Genomic DNA, 18,461 nt, shown 5'->3' with positions numbered 1-18,461 from the left:
TCTCCCGTGGGGTGACGGAGTCACTTCCCTGCTCACCCAGGTACCTTCCAATTCAACGACTGGTACTCCTGGACTTCTCTCACACCGACGAGCATGCTCCTAGAAACACAGAGGGTGGACTCCATCGACATAGACTGTCCTGAGGTCCTGCTGATGCAATTTGGAGGCGATAAGACCTTGCCTTCCTTGAGGGCGACAGTACCCATGTTCACCACGTCTTCTTCACCTCCTAAGGCTTCTGTGCACTATTAGCAAATTTCATTCATGCACAGCCTGGCCCAGGTCCCCAGGACTCTATCCTGTGATGCTCAGCTTGCTGAGTTGACCTCCGGCGCCGTTGGACCCTTCTTTGTAGTGCTGCACCAACTGCGTTTTGCACCTCCTTTGTCGTCATGTCCTGGGACTCCCGTGGGTGCTGCCTGCCATCCCGAGGGCTCTCTAAATTGCTGAAAGCCCCCTCTTCTTCCTCATTCAGAGTTGAGGGACCCAGGTCCCTCCTGGATCTAGCCAGTGCCATATTGACGCAAAACACACATTTGTTGTAACCAAGACTTCTGGTGACTTCCAACATGAAATCACATCTGCATCCATCTTCACATCGTGGGACATCTTTTGCATCATGCAGGAACCCGCTGGCATCTTCCTAGGGTGCATTCCTGCAGTCTTTGTCCAACCAGGGACTCTTCTTTTGCACCCTCTACTGGGTTGCCAGGGGCTCCTGTCCTTCCTGGACCTTCTTATGACTTCTGGACTTGGTCTCCCTTCTTTTGCAGGTCTTCAGGTCCAGGAATTCAGCAGTTGTCATTTGCAGACTTGGTTGGTTACTGCAATAATCCATATCACAAGGTGTAGTGTGTCCTAAAGAAACTTGCAGTACTTTACTCCTGCTTTTCTGGGCTCTGGGGTGGGGTAATTTACTTACCTTTACTGTGTTCTTACTCTCCCAGCGATTCTGCACACACTACACTTGTCTGGGGGGTAATTTGTGATTCGCATTCCACTTTCTTAGTATATGGTTCGTGTTGTCCCTAGACCTATTTTCTCCCTTTGCATTCTATAGCATTTCCAATTATTTGCTCTATCCTATGTCTAATTACTTACCTTATTTTGGTATCTAGTGTATATATTGTTTATAATACTTACCTCCGGAAGGAGTATTGTCTCTAAGATATTTTTGATACTGTGTCACCTAAATTAACTACTTTTATTTTTGGTAACATTGAGGGGCATATTTATACTCTGTTTGCGACGAATTTGAGTCAAGATTTGTGACGCAAATGCAGCGCAAACCTAACACCATATTTATACTTTGACGCCCAACCCCGCGAATGTCAAAATTCAGCAGTGTGCGTCATTTTCTGGATGCTGGAAACTGCCTTTCATTAATGACATGTAAGGTAGGCGTTCCCGGACTAAAAATGACTTTAAGGCCTGTGCACCTTATTTATACTCCTGTGTCATTTTGACGCCCATGAGGGGGCGGGCCTTAAAAAATGGCGCCCAGCCTGATTTATACTATTCTTTAACGCCTGGGTCAGGGCAGACGTTAAGGGACCTGTGGGCTCATTTCCATGGTCTCTGACCATGGAAGCAGTCCATGGTTGCCCCTCCCTGCCCCCAGGGGCACCCCCTCCCACCCTCGCCCGCCCCTGGAGAATACCCATCGATGGGGGTACCCATCCCAGGTAAGTAGAGGTAAGTAGATATTTTTTAGTTTTTTAAAGTGGCATTGGGGGCCTAACTTGGGCCCCCCTTCATACCATCATGTCTGTGTGTGTGTTTTTTTTGTAGGGGGGATAGCCCCTTGGGCAAGGGTCGCCTCCCCGAAAGGGGGCAATATATCCTATGCCATTTCTGTCCTCCTCGCCTATTTTTTGTAGGCCCATCTGCCCCCCAAGGGGGGCAGAGAACAGTAGACACCAGGGAAAATTTATAAATGTTTGGTGGTGGGGTGTTTGTCAACTGGTGAAGTATTTGCATTTGTGATTATAACAGTTTATTTCTCCTTTTTGTTCTAGTTCAAAGCTTTTGCTTCCTTTGCTGTGGCTTGCTGATGTTTTGGCAGTGGTTGTCCTGCGGTTTGCATAGTTGCATGTTTTAGGTAAGTTAAATAAATTTACTCCAAAGGTGTATTGTTGCCATGCATTAATGACGTGTGTAGGTGGTGTACTAAATGCAAGATTGTGTGTGAAATTGTCCTTAAATTTATGCACAACAATATTTGTGTTGTCTTCTTTTTAATGGGATATCATTGGTGATTGCTGTGTCTGTGCAGAGTAGTTGCTGGTGAGTCTAGCTTTTTCAGGCAAGTGAAAGGTATAGTTTTTGAGTTTACAACTTTCAGTGATAAAGCCACACTTTGTTTATTACTCATCTTACACGGCTCTGGTTGTTGGTGGTGCATTTGTCCAGTTACTTTTTGTGGGAAGGATCATGGCTAGCTGTAGGATGACCACTCAGCAGGTTATTGGTGTGCTTTTTGAGTCGTCTTCTGACCATGATTATGAGACTGACTATGCATCTGAGGCAGAGGAGGAAGTGCAATATTCTGGAAGTTAATTTTCTGTCAGAGAGGAATCATGTGATGATGAATCCACTCTCAGTGCTGATGAAGTGTTTGTTTTGGAGGAGGACACTGATGGGATAATGGTGCAGGAGCCAGCGGCAGAAAGGCTTCCCATTGGAAGACCTGACACCTGGTTTGCACCAAACAAGGAACAGCCACAGTTGCCTGCTTTTACTGGTCTGCCTGTCAACTTCTTTGAGTTGTTTATGGACGATATATTTTTGGAAGAGATTGCTGAGCAGACTAATTTGTATGCAGAGCAGTATTTGAGGGACAACGCTGCCAGACTTTGGCCACACTCTAGAGCTAGCTGTGGATTCCCACAAATCTGGAAGAGTTGAAATATTTCTTGGGTTTAACTTTTTTGATGGGGCTGATAAGGAAGCCATCAATGTCTTCATATTGGTGTACTAGTCCCTTGATGGCAACTACTATATTTCCTGCAATCATGAGTTGTAACTGGTATAAGCTTCTTCTCCGGATGTTGCATTTTGTAGATAATGCTTTAGCCTTGCCACGAGATCGCTATGATTCTGACCGTCTTTTTAAGATTAGACCTGTCCTTGATCATTTTGTAGATCGTTTTTCAGAGCTCTATGTTCCAGGCGAAGAAATATCTGTAGAAGAGTCTTTGGTCCTGTTCAAGGGTTGTTTGTTTTTTAGGCAGTGCATTCCTAGCAAGAGGGCACGGTATGGAATTAAATTGTATATGCGGTCTGAAAGTAGTACAGAAAATGTTTATAATTTCCGGGTCTAAAATGGTAGGGATTCCAGTATTGACCCCCCTGGTTGTCCGTCCACTTTTGGAGTTAGTGAGAAAATAGTGTGGGAACTTGGTAGACAACGGTTTAACAAAGGTCACCCTTTATATGCAGATAACTTCTACATTGGAGTTCAGTTATTCAAGGAATTGTTCAGAGTGGACACTGTTGCTTGTGGCACAATCCGCTCTAATCGGAAAGGCTATCCAAGAGAGCTTGTCTGTAAAAAACTTGAGAAGGGACAGTGCAGTGCCTTGCGGAATGATGAGCTGCTAGCTCTGAAATTTGTAGACTGGAGGGATATGTACATACTAACTACCATCCATGATGAGAGTACTTCACCTGTGGCTGTTTGGGTCAAGTTGCTAAAGTATGCAAACCTGTGTGCATTTTAGACTACAATAAGCACATTGGTGGTGTTGATAGAGTAGATCAGAGTTTGGAACCTTACACTGTTGCTTGTAAGGCTTATGTTTGGTATAAGAAATTAGCGGTTCACCTGTTCCACTTGGCAACTTTTAATTCTTTTGTTGTGTTCAAGAACAGTTCTCCAGAGTCAAGGATGACATTTGTGAAATTTCAGGAGTCTATCATAGCGATCCTTGTTATGCTGGAACAGGCAAGAGTTCCTAGAGAATCAGTGGTGGAGGATGTGGCTAGATTGAAAGATCGTCACTTTGCTGAGCACATTCCTCCCACGGCCCAAAAAGACTTTCCTGCTAACAGATGTAGAGCCTTTGCTCGAAGAGGTATCAGGAAGGAGACTGGGATGTACTGCCCTGATTGTACTTCAAAGCCTGGGCTGTGTGTGGGTGTCTATTGCAGGAGCTACCACACACAGAAGAATTATTGGGAAATACTGTGAGCGTAAACTGCTGTTTTATATTTTCATATGTTCAGTTTCACGGTTGGCATTACTGTCAAGTATTCAGTTAGAGCTTTTGTGTTTTTGTACTTATTTATAATTAGTGGTTTCTTTGTTGTTTTAAAACAAAAAAAAGTGATGGTGGTGTGCATGGACTGGCGCTTGGCTGGTGGTGTGTGTGGAGTGGTGATTGGCTGGTGGTGTGGGTGGAGTGGCGCTTGGCTGGCGGTGTGCGTGGAGTGGCGCTTGGCTGGTGGTGTATGTGGGGTTGCTCTTGGCTGGCGGTGTGCGTGGGCCACACACTCCAATCAGCTGGTGTGATTGCTGTATCAGGCATGTGGGTGTATGAAAGTGATGGGCCCTTGAATGGTGCTGTCTGTTGATGCGAGTGTTGTAATGTGCTGGGCTCGCGGCTGGTGGCGTTAATGGACTTGTGCATGTCATGTATGAAAGGTCTGTGAATGGACTGTGAAGCGGTTGGTGCCTTGACGCAGCCTTACAGCTCACGTGCTAAGTCATTGGTTCAGTTTTTTGGCCTTTCAGTTATTAACAGTGAATTTCACTTTTGTGAAATCTCTTGTTAATAAAATTTGATCTACTGAACCATCACTCACCCTCGTGCCAAATCCAACCAGTATGTGTGGTAAAAATGACAAAACCTGCTTCTCTGTAATCAGGCCTCACTGCACACCCGTGACACGCTAGGTGTCTCGGGTGGGACCCCGATGATGAAGCATGCCACCAACTTGATTGGTGGGTGAGGGGTCTTTTTAACATAACCTAAGTGCATTTCTTTTCACAATTTTAGTGTTTGGAACATCACAGAAGTACGTGTACACATCAAAATGATCTATGACAAAACTACCTGTGTTTAGGGGGCACCTATGTTTTTGGTCCCGGGTGCGGCCTTCATCTAGGGAAACCTACCAAACCGAGACATTTTTTTAAACTAGACACCCAAAGGAGTCCAAGCCTGTGTGGCTTGCGTGGATCCCCCAACATTTTCTTACCCATTCTCCTCTGCAAACCTCAAAATTTGCTTAAAAAAGCATATTTTCCTCATTTTTCTTTGTAGGATCACCGCTCCGACACAAATTTCCTACAACCCAGCATTCCCCTCAGTCTCCCAAGTAAAATGAGAGCTCACCTGTGTGGGTCCCTAAAGCAGAGTCATCCTAAATATGTATAAAAGAAAAATATGTGCTTATCAACACGCTGTGCTATCCCCTCAATCTTTACAGGTTTCTGGCCTTTTTCTGTTGCAGGCACCTCTGCCACCCACACAAGTGAGGAATCATTTTTATCGGGAGACTTGGGGGAAGGCTGGGTGGAAGGAAATGTGTGGCTCCTCTCAGATTCCAGAACTTTCTGTCACAGAAATGTGAAGAAAAAGTGTTTTTTTGCCACATTTTGAGGTTTGCACAGCATTCTGGGTACCAGAACCTGGTGAGAGCCCTACAAGTCACCTCATCTTGGATTCCTCTAGGGGTCTGCTTTTAAAAAATGCACAGGGTTGGTAAGTTTCCCTAGGTGCCGGCTGAGCTAGAGGCCAAATTCCACAGCTAGGCACTTTGCAAAAAACAGCTCTGTTTTCTTTGGGAAAATGTGATGTGTCCATGTTTTGTTTTGGGGCATTTCCTGTCACAGGCACTAGGCCTACCCACACAAGAGAGGTAACATTTTTATCGGGAGACTTGGGAGAATGCTGCGTGGAAGGGAATTTGTGGCTCCTCTCAGATTCCAGAACTTTCTGTCACCGAAATGTGAGACAAAAGTGTTTTACTTGCCAAATTTTGAGGGTTGCACAGGATTCTGGGTAACAGAACCTAGTGAGAGCCCCACAAGTCACCCCATCTTGGATTCCTCTAGGTGTCTACTTTTCAAAAATGCACAGGTTTGGTAGGTTTCCTGTTATGATTTATTGTGCAATCGCATTCTGTGCTCGGCCGAATGCCGGTGTCCGGACATTCCAGAGGCGACAGTTGGAGTCTCTCTTGGATATGGCAGGACACCGGGTCGTGTCGTCTCTGAATAAACTTAATTTATAAATGTATTTAGAGACTTTGACTTCTTATTTACTAAATTTTTGGCGATGAGTTTCAGACAGAGACACGACCCGAGCCATCCTGCGCTCTTCATTGTTGTTTCCTCCTGTGCTCTTGGTGGCGCAGTGAATGTCCGACGCTGACATTGCTGTCGGAGTTACTTGCTGTTTGGAGATCCTGGGTTCCTTCGGTGTTCCTGGTGGTGCAGAGCGTGTCCGACGTTGATACTGCTGCCAGAGTTGTGAGCTGTGTGGAGACAATTGCGGAGATGTGAGGTGGCGTGAGGCGGTACTTTCCTGATTTCCGGTGCACGTCCTGACCTGACGTATATATTTTTGGCAAATGGAGGCGTGAGACGGCTTTCCAGTGTATCCTGCAACCGGGTGACATTATCTCAAAGCTGTCAAGACTGTTCAGAACACTTCTTGATCTTTGCTGATCTGCAGTTCCTTTGAGATTCACAGTGATCTGCACACTATTTAACTTTTGTGCATTGATGTATGGTACTTTGCAGGTCAAGCGGTGATTTGCACACCAGTTTTTTTTTACTGTGTTTTATATGTTTGGCAAACAGAGGCGTGAGACGGCTTTCCAGTGTATCCTGCAACCGGGTGACTTTATCTGAAAGCTGTCAAGACTGTTCAGAACACTTCTTGATCTTTGCCCGCATGTGTAGAGAAAGTGCCAAGTCTTCTAAGGAAATCAAATCCGGGATAAATGTAGTGGGAGAGTGTCATGACATTCCTTATGAAGAGAGAATTCTAGTAGTGAGTCAAGAGGGGAATTTTGTTGAGTGTGGTAGTGCACGAAGAATGTCTAGACCCGTTGCTTTCTTTACCATTGATGAATTTCAAGTAAGTCTTATGGTTGATTCGGGGTCATTATACACTATAATTCCCGAAGTCCTCTTTAGGGAACATTGGAAAAGTGAGAAACTGTTTCCCAAAGATATCTCTCCTGGTGGTTACCAGGGTGGAGAAATTCATTTGTTGGGATATATGGTAAAGCAAATATGATTTGGAGGGAGGAGTGTCATGGGGACAATTTATGTGGCCTCGGATGGTCCACCTATCTTAGGGTGGATGCACCAATTTGATCTCAACATTGTGATCAATCCAAGGGCACCTCACCAGATTTGTGTGGTTGAGGATGTACAGTTGCATGATATTTTAGAGGGGTCAAAGCATGTTTTCAGAAAAACTTTGGGATGTTTAAGAGGCTATGTACACAAGATCATTTTAAAAGAGAATGCTTTACCCAAGCAACACAAAGTACGCAAGATTCCTTTTGTTGTGATGGGTGAAGTAAAAAAAGTGATTGACAATATGTTATTGGAAGGCATTATTGAACCTGTAGAGGTGTCTCCTTGGGTTTACCCAGTGGTAGTTACTAGGAAATCGGATGGGAGGGTGAGGTTATGTGTTGACTTGAGGTTGTTGAATCAGAATATTGTAGTTGACACATATCCCCTGCCAAATATCAACGAATTGTTGACGGAAGTTAAAAATGGGAGGTACTTTTCAAAGCTTTATTTGAGGAATGCCTACCACCAGATCAAACTCCATCCTGAATCCAAACATTTGACAACGTTTGTTACCCCTGAAGGCACCTTCCAGTTCAATCGGATGCCGTTTAGCCTTGCATCAGCTGCTAGTGTGTTTCAGCGCATGATGACTAATATTCCACTTTCTTAGTATATGGTTCGTGTTGTCCCTAGACCTATTTTCTCCCGTTGCATTCTATAGCATTTCCAATTATTTGCTCTATCCTATGTCTAATTACTTACCTTATTTTGGTATCTAGTGTATATATTGTGTATAATACTTACCTCCGGAAGGAGTATTGTCTCTAAGATATTTTTGATACTGTGTCACCTAAATTAACTACTTTTATTTTTGGTAACATTGAGGGGCATATTTATACTCTGTTTGCGACGAATTTGAGTCAAGATTTGTGATGCAAATGCAGCGCAAACCTAACACCATATTTATACTTTGACGCCCAACCCCGCGAACGTCAAAATTCAGCAGTGTGCGTCATTTTCTGGATGCTGGAAACTGCCTTTCATTAATGACATGTAAGGTAGGCGTTCCCGGACTAAAAATGACTTTAAGGCCTGTGCACCTTATTTATACTCCTGTGTCATTTTGACGCAGATGAGGGGGCGGGCCTTAAAAAATGGCGCCCAGCCTGATTTATGCTATTCTTTAACGCCTGGGTCAGGGCAGGCGTTAAGGGACCTGTGGGCTCATTTCCATGGTCTCTGACCATGGAAGCAGTGCATGGGTGCCCCTCCCTGCCCCCAGGGGCACCCCCTCCCACCCTCGCCCGCCCCTGGAGAATACCCATCGATGGGGGTACCCATCCCAGGTAAGTAGAGGTAAGTAGATATTTTTTAGTTTTTTAAAGTGGCATGGGGGGCCTAACTTGGGCCCCCCTTCATGCCACTGTGCCCAATGGCCATGCCTAGGGGACCGAAGTCCCCTGGGCATGGCCATTGGGCAGGGGAGCATGACTCCTGTCTTTGGTAAGACAGAAGTCATTTCAATAGGGGTTGTGCGTCAAAAAATGGCACAACTCCAGTTAGAGCCATGATTTTTTACTCTAACCTGACTTGCACCATTTTTTGACGCGCAACCCCCGTTCTTCCCTACGCCTGCGCTGCCCGGTTAGAGTCATTTTCTTTTTACTCAAACCAGCCCGCAGCGCCGGCTAACGTCAATCCATAAATAAGGCACCTGCCCGGTGCATTGGAATGGTGTTAGCCGGCGGTAAATTGTTTGACGCAAACCAGCGCTGGTTTGCATCAAAAAGTATAAATATGGGCCTGAGTATTGTCTTTACTTGTGTATAAATACTGTGTAACTATAAGTGGTGTTGCATGAGGTTTGCATGTCTCCTAGTTCAGCCTAAGCTGCTCTGCTATAGCTACCTCTATCAGCCTAAGCTGCTAGAACACCACTACTTCACTAATAAGGGATAACTGGACCTGGTATAAGGTGCAAGTACCCAAGGTACCCACCAACCAGGCCAACCTCCTACAGTGACCTCTTGGGCAAGGGTCACCCCCCAAATAAGGCAATATATTTTATGCCATTTCTGCCCCCGGGGGGGACGCCATAAAGACACCAGGGATTTTTTTTCTTTCCTTTGTTTTTTTTGTGTTGGTGGTGCCCCCTTTGGCAAGGGTCGGCCCCCAAAGGGGGCAAAGCACTGTTGGGTAGTTCTGCCCCCCTAAGGGGCAGATTGACCTATTTTTTCTATGCCTAGGGGGCAGAATCCACTTAGTGCCAGGGATCATGTCTGTGTGTGTGTTTTTTTTGTAGGGGGGATAGCCCCTTGGGCAAGGGTCGCCTCCCCGAAAGGGGGCAATATATCCTATGCCATTTCTGTCCTCCTCGCCTATTTTTTGTAGGCCCATCTGCCCCCCAAGGGGGGCAGAGAACAGTAGACACCAGGGAAAATTTATAAATGTTTGGTGGCGGGGTGTTTGTCAACTGGTGAAGTATTTGCATTTGTGATTATAACAGTTTATTTCTCCTTTTTGTTCTAGTTCAAAGCTTTTGCTTCCTTTGCTGTGGCTTGCTGAGGTTTTGGCAGTGGTTGTCCTGTGGTTTGCATAGTTGCATGTTTTAGGTAAGTTAAATAAATTTACTCCAAAGGTGTATTGTTGCCATGCATGAATGACGTGTGTAGGTGGTGTACTAAATGCAAGATTGTGTGTGAAATTGTCCTTAAATTTATGCACAACAATATTTGTGTTGTCTTCTTTTTAATGGGATATCATTGGTGATTGCTGTGTCTGTGCAGAGTAGTTGCTGGTGAGTCTAGCTTTTTCAGGCAAGTGAAAGGTATAGTTTTTGAGTTTACAACTTTCAGTGATAAAGCCACACTTTGTTTATTACTCATCTTACACGGCTCTGGTTGTTGGTGGTGCATTTGTCCAGTTACTTTTTGTGGGAAGGATCATGACTAGCTGTAGGATGACCACTCAGCAGGTTATTGGTGTGCTTTTTGAGTTGTCTTCTGACCATGATTATGAGACTGACTATGCATCTGAGGTAGAGGAGGAAGTGCAATATTCTGGAAGTTAATTTTCTGTCAGAGAGGAATCATGTCATGATGAATCCACTCTCAGTGCTGATGAAGCGTTTGTTTTGGAGGAGGACACTGATGGGCTAATGGTGCAGGAGCCAGCGGCAGAAAGGCTTCCAATTGGAAGACCTAACACCTGGTTTGCACCAAACAAGGAACAGCCACAGTTGCCTGCTTTTACTGGTCTGCCTGTCAACTTCTTTGAGTTGTTTATGGACGATATATTTTTGGAAGAGATTGCTGAGCAGACTAATTTGTATGCAGAGCAGTATTTGAGGGACAACGCTGCCAGACTTTGGCCACACTCTAGAGCTAGCTGTGGATTCCCACAAATCTGGAAGAGTTGAAATATTTCTTGGGTTTAACTTTTTTGATGGGGCTGATAAGGAAGCCATCAATGTCTTCATATTGGTGTACTAGTCCCTTGATGGCAACTACTATATTTCCTGCAATCATGAGTTGTAACTGGTATAAGCTTCTTCTCCGGATGTTGCATTTTGTAGATAATGCTTTAGCCTTGCCACAAGATCGCTATGATTCTGACTGTCTTTTTAAGATTAGACCTGTCCTTGATCATTTTGTAGATCGTTTTTCAGAGCTCTATGTTCCAGGCGAAGAAATATCTGTAGAAGAGTCTTTGGTCCTGTTCAAGGGTTGTTTGTTTTTTAGGCAGTGCATTCCTAGCAAGAGGGCACGGTATAGAATTAAATTGTATATGCGGTCTGAAAGTAGTACAGAAAATGTTTATAATTTCCGGGTCTACACTGGTAGGGATTCCAGTATTGACCCCCCTGGTTGTCCGTCCACTTTTGGAGTTAGTGAGAAAATAGTGTGGGAACTTGGTAGTCAACGGTTTAACAAAGGTCACCCTTTATATGCAGATAACTTCTACATTGGAGTTCAGTTATTCAAGGAATTGTTCAGAGTGGACACTGTTGCTTGTGGCCCAAACCGCTCTAATCGGAAAGGCTATCCAAGAGAGCTTGTCTGTAAAAAACTTGAGAAGGGACAGTGCAGTGCCTTGCGGAATGATGAGCTGCTAGCTCTGAAATTTGTAGACTGGAGAGATATGTACATACTAACTACCATCCATGATGAGAGTACTTCACCTGTGGCTGTTTGGGTCAAGTTGCTAAAGTATGCAAACCTGTGTGCATTTTAGACTACAATAAGCACATTGGTGGTGTTGATAGAGTAGATCAGAGTTTGGAACCTTACACTGTTGCTTGTAAGGCTTATGTTTGGTATAAGAAATTAGCGGTTCACCTGTTCCACTTGGCAACTTTTAATTCTTTTGTTGTGTTCAAGAACAGTTCTCCAGAGTCAAGGATGACATTTGTGAAATTTCAGGAGTCTATCATAGCGATCCTTGTTGTGCTGGAACAGGCAAGAGATCCTAGAGAATCAGTGGTGGAGGATGTGGCTAGATTGAAAGATCGTCACATTGCTGAGCACATTCCTCCCACGGCCGAAAAAGACTTTCCTGCTAAGAGACGTAGAGCCTTTGCTCGAAGAGGTATCAGGAAGGAGACTGGGATGTACAGTCCTGATTGTACTTCAAAGCCTGGGCTGTGTGTGGGTGTCTATTGCAGGAGCTACCACACACAGAAGAATTATTGGGAAATACTGTGAGCGTAAACTGCTGTTATATATTTTCATATGTTCAGTTTCACGGTTGGCATTACTGTCAAGTATCCAGTTAGAGCTTTTGTGTTTTTGTACTTATTTATAATTAGTGGTTTCTTTGTTGTTTTAAAACAAAAAAAAGTGATGGTGGTGTGCATGGACTGGCGCTTGGCTGGTGGTGTGTGTGGAGTGGTGATTGGCTGGTGGTGTGGGTGGAGTGGCGCTTGGCTGGCAGTGTGCGTGGAGTGGCGCTTGGCTGGTGGTGTATGTGGGGTTGCTCTTGGCTGGCGGTGTGCGTGGGCCACACACTCCAATCAGCTGGTGTGATTGCTGTATCAGGCATGTGGGCATATGAAAGTGATGGGCCCTTGAATGGTGCTGTCTGTTGATGCGAGTGTTGTAATGTGCTGGGCTCGCGGCTGGTAGCGTGAATGGACTTGTGCATGTCATGTATGAAAGGTCTGTGAATGGACTGTGAAGCGGTTGGTGCCTTGACGCAGCCTTACAGCTCACGTGCTGAGTCATTGGTTCAGTTTTTTGGCCTTTCAGTTATTAACAGTGAATTTCACTTTTGTGAAATCTCTTGTTAATAAAATTTGATCTACTGAACCATCACTCACCCTCGTGCCAAATCCAACCAGTATGTGTGGTAAAAATGACAAAACCTGCTTCTCTGTAATCAGGCCTCACAGCACACCCGTGACACGCTAGGTGTCTCGGGTGGACCCCGATGATGAAGCATGCCACCAACTTGATTGGTGGGTGAGGGGTCTTTTTAACATAACCTAAGTGCATTTCTTTTCACAATTTTAGTGTTTGGAACATCACAGAAGTACGTGGACACATCAAAATGATCTATGACAAAACTACCTGTGTTTAGGGGGCACCTATGTTTTTGGTCCCGGGTGCGGCCTTCATCTAGGGAAACCTACCAAACCGAGACATTTTTTTAAACTAGACACCCAAAGGAGTCCAAGCCTGTGTGGCTTGCGTGGATCCCTCAACATTTTCTTACCCATTCTACTCTGCAAACCTCAAAATTTGCTTAAAAAAGCATATTTTCCTCATTTTTCTTTGTAGGATCACCGCTCCGACACAAATTTCCTACAACCCAGCATTCCCCTCAGTCTCCCAAGTAAAATGAGACCTCACCTGTGTGGGTCCCTAAAGCAGAGTCATCCTAAATATGTATAAAAGAAAAATATGTGCTTATCAACTCGCTGTGCTATCCCCTCAATCTTTACAGGTTTCTGGCCTTTTTCTGTTGCAGGCACCTGGGCCACCCACACAAGTGAGGAATCATTTTTATCGGGAGACTTGGGGGAAGGCTGGGTGGAAGGAAATGTGTGGCTCCTCTCAGATTCCAGAACTTTCTGTCACAGAAATGTGAAGAAAAAGTGTTTTTTTGCCACATTTTGAGGTTTGCACAGCATTCTGGGTACCAGAACCTGGTGAGAGCCCTACAAGTCACCTCATCTTGGATTCCTCTAGGGGTCTGCTTTTAAAAAATGCACAGGGTTGGTAAGTTTCCCTAGGTGCCGGCTGAGCTAGAGGCCAAATTCCACAGCTAGGCACTTTGCAAAAAACAGCTCTGTTTTCTTTGGGAAAATGTGATGTGTCCATGTTTTGTTTTGGGGCATTTCCTGTCACAGGCACTAGGCCTACCCACACAAGAGAGGTACCATTTTTATCGGGAGACTTGGGAGAATGCTGCGTGGAAGGGAATTTGTGGCTCCTCTCAGATTCCAGAACTTTCTGTCACCGAAATGTGAGACAAAAGTGTTTTACTTGCCAAATTTTGAGGGTTGCACAGGATTCTGGGTAACAGAACCTAGTGAGAGCCCCACAAGTCACCCCATCTTGGATTCCTCTAGGTGTCTACTTTTCAAAAATGCACAGGTTTGGTAGGTTTCCTGTTATGATTTATTGTGCAATCGCATTCTGTGCTCGGCCGAATGCCGGTGTCCGGACATTCCAGAGGCGACAGTTGGAGTCTCTCTTGGATATGGCAGGACACCGGGTCGTGTCGTCTCCGAATAAACTTAATTTATAAATGTATTTGGAGACTTTGACTTCTTATTTACTAAATTTTTGGCGATGAGTTTCAGACAGAGACACGACCCGAGCCATCCTGCGCTCTTCATTGTTGTTTTCTCCTAAGCTCTTGGTGGCGCAGTGAATGTCCGACGCTGACATTGCTGTCGGAGTTACTTGCTGTTTGGAGATCCTGGGTTCCTTCGGTGTTCCTGGTGGTGCAGAGCGTGTCCGACGTTGATACTGCTGCCAGAGTTGTGAGCTGTGTGGAGACAATTGCGGAGATGTGAGGTGGCGTGAGGCGGTACTTTCCTGATTTCCGGTGCACGTCCTGACCTGACGTATATATTTTTGGCAAATGGAGGCGTGAGACGGCTTTCCAGTGTATCCTGCAACCGGGTGACATTATCTCAAAGCTGTCAAGACTGTTCAGAACACTTCTTGATCTTTGCTGATCTGCAGTTCCTTTGAGATTCACAGTGATCTGCACACTATTTAACTTTTGTGCATTGATGTATGGTACTTTGCAGGTCAAGCGGTGATTTGCACACCAGTTTTTTTTTACTGTGTTTTATATGTTTGGCAAACAGAGGCGTGAGACGGCTTTCCAGTGTATCCTGCAACCGGGTGACATTATCTCAAAGCTGTCAAGACTGTTCAGAACACTTCTTGATCTTTGCCCGCATGTGTAGAGAAAGTGCCAAGTCTTCTAAGGAAATCAAATCTGGGATAAATGTAGTGGGAGAGTGTCATGACATTCCTTATGAAGAGAGAATTCTAGTAGTGAGTCAAGAGGGGAATTTTGTTGAGTGTGGTAGTGCACGAAGAATGTCTAGACACGTTGCTTTCTTTACCATTGATGAATTTCAAGTAAGTCTTATGGTTGATTCGGGGTCATTATACACTATAATTCCCGAAGTCCTCTTTAGGGAACATTGGAAAAGTGAGAAACTGTTTCCCAAAGATATCTCTCCTGGTGGTTACCAGGGTGGAGAAATTCATTTGTTGGGATATATGGTAAAGCAAATATGATTTGGAGGGAGGAGTGTCATGGGGACAATTTATGTGGCCTCGGATGGTCCACCTATCTTAGGGTGGATGCACCAATTTGATCTCAACATTGTGATCAATCCAAGGGCACCTCACCAGATTTGTGTGGTTGAGGATGTACAGTTGCATGATATTTTAGAGGGGTCAAAGCATGTTTTCAGAAAAACTTTGGGATGTTTAAGAGGCTATGTACACAAGATCATTTTAAAAGAGAATGCTTTACCCAAGCAACACAAAGTACGCAAGATTCCTTTTGTTGTGATGGGTGAAGTAAAAAAAGTGATTGACAATATGTTATTGGAAGGCATTATTGAACCTGTAGAGGTGTCTCCTTGGGTTTACCCAGTGGTAGTTACTAGGAAATCGGATGGGAGGGTGAGGTTATGTGTTGACTTGAGGTCGTTGAATCAGAATATTGTAGTTGACACATATCCCCTGCCAAATATCAACGAATTGTTGACGGAAGTTAAAAATGGGAGGTACTTTTCAAAGCTTTATTTGAGGAATGCCTACCACCAGATCAAACTCCATCCTGAATCCAAACATTTGACAATGTTTGTTACCCCTGAAGGCACCTTCCAGTTCAATCGGATGCCGTTTAGCCTTGCATCAGCTGCTAGTGTGTTTCAGCGCATGATGACTAATATTCCACTTTCTTAGTATATGGTTCGTGTTGTCCCTAGACCTATTTTCTCCCGTTGCATTCTATAGCATTTCCAATTATTTGCTCTATCCTATGTCTAATTATTTACCTTATTTTGGTATCTAGTGTATATATTGTGTATAATACTTACCTCCGGAAGGAGTATTGTCTCTAAGATATTTTTGATACTGTGTCACCTAAATTAACTACTTTTATTTTTGGTAACATTGAGGGGCATATTTATACTCTGTTTGCGATGAATTTGAGTCAAGATTTGTGATGCAAATGCAGCGCAAACCTAACACCATATTTATACTTTGACGCCCAACCCCGCGAACGTCAAAATTCAGCAGTGTGCGTCATTTTCTGGATGCTGGAAACTGCCTTTCATTAATGACATGTAAGGTAGGCGTTCCCGGACTAAAAATGACTTTAAGGCCTGTGCACCTTATTTATACTCCTGTGTCATTTTGACGCAGATGAGGGGGCGGGCCTTAAAAAATGGCGCCCAGCCTGATTTATGCTATTCTTTAACGCCTGGGTCAGGGCAGGCGTTAAGGGACCTGTGGGCTCATTTCCATGGTCTCTGACCATGGAAGCAGTGCATGGGTGCCCCTCCCTGCCCAAAGGGGCACCCCCTCCCACCCTCGCCCGCCCCTGGAGAATACCCATCGATGGGGGTACCCATCCCAGGTAAGTAGAGGTAAGTAGATATTTTTTAGTTTTTTAAAGTGGCATGGGGGGCCTAACTTGGGCCCCCCTTCATGCCACTGTGCCCAATGGCCATGCCTAGGGGACCGAAGTCCCCTGGGCATGGCCATTGGGCAGGGGAGCATGACTCCTGTCTTTGGTAAGACAGAAGTCATTTCAATAGGGGTTGTGCGTCAAAAAATGGCACAAGTCCGGTTAGAGCCATGATTTTTTACTCTAACCTGACTTGCACCATTTTTTGACGCGCAACCCCCGTTCTTCCCTACGCCTGCGCTGCCCGGTTAGAGTCATTTTCTTTTTACTCAAACCAGCCCGCAGCGCCGGCTAACGCCAATCCATAAATAAGGCACCTGCCCGGTGCATTGGAATGGTGTTAGCCGGCGGTAAATTGTTTGACGCAAACCAGCACTGGTTTGCATCAAAAAGTATAAATATGGGCCTGAGTATTGTCTTTACTTGTGTATAAATACTGTGTAACTATAAGTGGTGTTGCATGAGGTTTGCATGTCTCCTAGTTCAGCCTAAGCTGCTCTGCTATAGCTACCTCTATCAGCCTAAGCTGCTAGAACACCACTACTTCACTAATAAGGGATAACTGGACCTGGTATAAGGTGCAAGTACCCAAGGTACCCACCAACCAGGCCAGCCTCCTACAGTGACCTCTTGGGCAAGGGTCATCCCCCAAATAAGGCAATATATTTTATGCCATTTCTGCCCCCGGGGGGGACGCCATAAAGACACCAGGGATTTTTTTTCTTTCCTTTGTTTTTTTTGTGTTGGTGGTGCCCCCTTTGGCAAGGGTCGGCCCCCGAAGGGGGCAAAGCACTGTTGGGTAGTTCTGCCCCCCTAAAGGGCAGATTGACCTGTTTTTTCTATGCCTAGGGGGCAGAATCCACTTAGTGCCAGGGATCATGTCTGTGTGTGTGTTTTTTTTGTAGGGGGGATAGCCCCTTGGGCAACGGTCGCCTCCGCGAAAGGAGGCAATATATACTATGCCATTTCTGTCCTCCTCGCCTATTTTTTGTAGGCCCATCTGCCCCCCAAGGGGGGCAGAGAACAGTAGACACCAGGGAAAATTTATAAATGTTTGGTGGCGGGTGTTTGTCAACTGGTGAAGTATTTGCATTTGTGATTATAACAGTTTATTTCTCCTTTTTGTTCTAGTTCAAAGCTTTTGCTTCCTTTGCTGTGGCTTGCTGAGGTTTTGGCAGTGGTTGTCCTGCGGTTTGCATAGTTGCATGTTTTAGGTAAGTTAAATAAATTTACTCCAAAGGTGTATTGTTGCCATGCATTAATGACGTGTGTAGGTGGTGTACTAAATGCAAGATTGTGTGTGAAATTGTCCTTAAATTTATGCACAACAATATTTGTGTTGTCTTCTTTTTAATGGGATATCATTGGTGATTGCTGTGTCTGTGCAGAGTAGTTGCTGGTGAGTCTAGCTTTTTCAGGCAAGTGAAATGTATAGTTTTTGAGTTTACAACTTTCAGTGATAAAGCCACACTTTGTTTATTACTCATCTTACACGGCTCTGGTTGTTGGTGGTGCATTTGTCCAGTTACTTTTTGTGGGAAGGATCATGGCTAGCTGTAGGATGACCACTCAGCAGGTTATTGGTGTGCTTTTTGAGTTGTCTTCTGACCATGATTATGAGACTGACTATGCATCTGAGGTAGAGGAGGAAGTGCAATATTCTGGAAGTTAATTTTCTGTCAGAGAGGAATCATGTGATGATGAATCCACTCTCAGTGCTGATGAAGCGTTTGTTTTGGAGGAGGACACTGATGGGCTAATGGTGCAGGAGCCAGCGGCAGAAAGGCTTCCAATTGGAAGACCTGACACCTGGTTTGCACCAAACAAGGAACAGCCACAGTTGCCTGCTTTTACTGGTCTGCCTGTCAACTTCTTTGAGTTGTTTATGGACGATATATTTTTGGAAGAGATTGCTGAGCAGACTAATTTGTATGCAGAGCAGTATTTGAGGGACAACGCTGCCAGACTTTGGCCACACTCTAGAGCTAGCTGTGGATTCCCACAAATCTGGAAGAGTTGAAATATTTCTTGG

This window comes from Pleurodeles waltl, chromosome 5 (genome assembly GCF_031143425.1).
Source record: "Pleurodeles waltl isolate 20211129_DDA chromosome 5, aPleWal1.hap1.20221129, whole genome shotgun sequence".
NCBI classification, from domain to species: domain Eukaryota; kingdom Metazoa; phylum Chordata; class Amphibia; order Caudata; family Salamandridae; genus Pleurodeles; species Pleurodeles waltl.
Note: the sequence above shows the minus strand (reverse complement) of the source record.